This window comes from Temnothorax longispinosus, unplaced genomic scaffold (assembly GCF_030848805.1).
Source record: "Temnothorax longispinosus isolate EJ_2023e unplaced genomic scaffold, Tlon_JGU_v1 HiC_scaffold_699, whole genome shotgun sequence".
NCBI lineage: Eukaryota > Metazoa > Arthropoda > Insecta > Hymenoptera > Formicidae > Temnothorax > Temnothorax longispinosus.
In genome coordinates this window covers 1,409-5,073 of record NW_027270560.1, presented here as the reverse complement: position 1 = coordinate 5,073, position 3,665 = coordinate 1,409, and the positions used below count along the sequence as shown (strand labels likewise).

Sequence of the window (3,665 nt, the reverse complement as noted above, 5' to 3'; positions counted from 1 at the left end):
TGAGTTTAACGAATTTCGCGTGATAGTGCGATGTGACGTGCGTTCGTATGGCGTTTTGCGAGGTTAGTAGGATTTTTTTTAATATGAATATATGTGTGTGTGATGATATTGGTAAATAAATATATATATTATAAATTATATTTTTTAATATCTTTTAACGTTATCTTCAATGTTTTTTCAGCATAATAGAAGTCAATGACGTGTGTTTGCGTGGTGTCTCGCGAGGTTATAATAATAATACATGATATTATATATTAGTAGGTAAATAAATAAATATATATTATAAATTATATTTTACATTAACATTTTTTAACGTCATCTTTAATGTTTATAACGAGGTCAAGTGTAACTGCAGTATTTCGATATTGACTGTCCGCATTGTGTGAAATCTGTAGTTGTTACTGTTACATAAACTTTAGATTTTTGAGTACGAGTAATGAATATTGAAATATAGCTCATATATGAATTAATTGAACTTATTATTACAGATCGAGTTACATCGAGTAATTTCGAAATAATGATGATAGAAGAGAGAGAGGAGGAGGAGGAGGAGAGAGAGAGAGAGAGAGAGATGGTTTCGTTTGTCCTTTTGAAGGTATGTAAAGAGCTTTCAATGTCGTTGAGAAAACTTTATTAGGTACGTACTGTACGTAGTATCAAAGTATAATTATTTCATAAGGTTATGTTTCGATATTTATTGCTTGCTCATACAAATCTAAGGTATACGTTACAGTAACTATATAGATTTTAATACAGACAGTAGATATATTTATCTTCATCTTTATAATAATATATTTTATATATAAGCATATGTAAGTAATAATTATTGCTTTTTTGCATTATGTTGTAGTGATGTTGGGTTACGTTCAATTAGTGGAAGTGTTTTAATATTTAATACTTGCATTGTGTGAGAACTTTTTACTGGCTGAACGTAACACAATAACACTGCAACATAATGCACACACTGAATCAATGATTATTATTACTTTTAGGGTGTTTATATAGATGATGCTATTTGATTATATTTAAGGTATGAATATGATATATTTCAATGAGAATGTTTCTGTTTAAATAATTATTTGGTGTATATAAGAAACTGAATTTTATGCATTTTTGCAGACCGTTGAAGGTGTCAAAGAGCAGTTATTTTATAAATCTCGAAATTTAGGTACAAATCATTTTTATCACTTTGGTTATCGGTTAAACGGAGTTGTGCTAGATACTTTAATTCAAGGAATTACAATAACGACTTTCCAAGTTGGAGTGTCGTGCATACAGTTTTAATCACGAGGAACGTGCAGCTGTGGACATTTAGAAAGTTGCTGACAGTGTACAGGTAAAGTAATTAATTATTATTTTCAGATACGAAATTACATGGAAGTCTGAGAAGTAAATTATTATTATAGCCGCCTCTTTACGTAACAGCTGGAACTTGAATACTGAACCATTTGAAAAAGAAATCGCGGAAAATAAGGGGAAGAAAAGGGATTATAAACAAGGAACAGATCATCACTTGACGATAATTCAGGTATAATTTATTTACAACAAATATATTTATCTTCTCAGTGAACATAATGTCCCGATTTCAGATATGCGTATTGCCTGATTATGTATAGGAAATATATAATTTTATATCTTTTTCAGTTGAAAAATTATTAGAAAGATGTCCATCAATTGTGATGGACACGGATTTGCGGAGCGAGACCGACCGGACTTTTATTGAGTGAATGTTAAGAATTACCCGAGGACATAACACCTGAAAAATTGCTACAAACGACTTACCTTTTGCAGCAATTTTCATCAGGAATGCCGAGTAATAAGATATGTAACTGGTGATCTGACAGTCAGATTATGTTCTGATATTTTTCATCGTATTGATATCATCAAACAAGCTGCCGCAAAATACGATTATAATCTCTACCTTGTACTGAAACCAGGTAAATATATGTGTCAATATAGACAGATTTTGATTTGACTGTAATCTCACACTAAATAAAGTTGCAAATAAGAGCTATACCTAAAATTAAATTTTAGAACCTCTCATCGATAAATTGTCTCCTGTTACGTTGGAAGAATATGAAGCACTCAGGGAAAACATATTAATGAGAGAAACAAAATTTGTATTGAAAAGGACGTCGCTACAATTACAATTTGCAGATCATTTTGTCATAGGAGTACCACACAACGTAAAATGATCGAAATTTCGGTAAGGTATCTTGTATCTTCATTATATCTTTTTTGTTAGTTATTTTAAATACTTATGAATAACATCTTTCCAGATTGCATCATTATCTCTAGCTCTTACAGATGATCCTTTTGTAAGCATTGAATGTGATGAAGCAACTGCTACTATAGTGCAGCCTATGTACTCATTTAGACTGTGCAAAATTAACAGATTTATCATCAGAAATGTTTATTCAGTGCTATGCGATTATCGATATACAAGTAAGCAAAGTTTTATGCACAATTTTTTATCATGCACATCTTTGAGATTAATATTGAAATGCTTCTATAGGTGATTGGTGTGAAAAGTCAACTCCAATTAACGCTTTTCCGCGCATGTGAAGAAGATAGAGAAGGAAAAAATAGATAACAATCACGAATAAAATAATGTATGTATATTATATTGTGTGTAATATTAGGTGCTTTCTATTTTTATCAAAACTCAGATAATGTTCATTTCTAACGTCGTTCTATCCTTTTTGGCAATTAATGAATAACAAAGATAGAATGAAATTACTTACTTTAATAAATGTACTTGGTTCTTTTTTTAAATATTTTTATTTAGATTATTAGATTGAAACAAAATGAGAAATAAAATTAAATTCAAAAATGAGTTTTGATTGAAATTAAATTAGATAATTACGACAATATGATGTAAATATCTACATTATTACTGTAAGGAATTCATGTCTAACAACAGTTCGCAGAGATCTAAAGGCCAAAGAGAACATCGGTTTCGTCCTCTTCGTATGCAGCAGAGCAATAAGCCATAAAGAAACCTAAAGAATCTCTGGTTGGTACCAATGGCTAAGCAACTACGTTGCGTTGTCGCCAATCGTTAATCGCTACTAGTACGTTGTTTAAGAAATGAGTCTATTAACTCCTAGCACGTAACATGATGCATACTGACGCAAACACTCCACGATATGGAAATTCATGATTAGTCTACGTTCGTTATTGACTGTTTAACCGACATAAGAATACGACATTGTTTAAGAAATCGTCATTCTCCTTAAACACATTTAAGGGCACAATATTAATATCCATGCATGGTTTAGTTTAATGATGGTAATTACATTGTCATGTTTGATATACGGATTTGAGAGATAGAGGAGTAGCATTCCTGATTGTGAAATTATGCCTCATTTTTATATCAAGAGCTCCTAACTTATGTGGCAGTGCTTTGGATGTACCGTATGGTATACACCTTGGTCACTCGTTAACGTTTAATGATCCAATATTAGGCTGGATAACTCGCGGCTCATACGTCAATTATCGCTCTGGATAGGTTTTTCATCTAGATATGTCGCTCAGTACTTACACAATATATATAATTTAGTATTCGCAGTGTGATGTTCTGATATCGTTTCAATATCGAATTTATTTAATTTAGCTTAATAGAGTCTTAATCCGATGGGCAAATTATTCAACATACTTTTCAC

General features: G+C 31.2%; 2 long non-coding RNA genes across 2 annotated transcripts; both read left to right on the top strand.

Annotated features, from left to right (window-relative positions):
* Positions 1–37: 37 nt before the first annotated feature.
* On the top strand, positions 38–1,525 carry LOC139824943 (uncharacterized). Its single transcript, XR_011735373.1, has 5 exons — positions 38–62; positions 489–595; positions 993–1,030; positions 1,120–1,336; positions 1,407–1,525. It is a non-coding gene; the product is annotated as an uncharacterized lncRNA (long non-coding RNA).
* A 215-nt stretch (positions 1,526–1,740) lies between these two features.
* Positions 1,741–3,068, top strand: LOC139824942 (uncharacterized). Its single transcript, XR_011735372.1, has 5 exons — positions 1,741–1,937; positions 2,035–2,206; positions 2,280–2,445; positions 2,516–2,612; positions 2,924–3,068. It is a non-coding gene; the product is annotated as an uncharacterized lncRNA (long non-coding RNA).
* Positions 3,069–3,665: the final 597 nt, after the last annotated feature.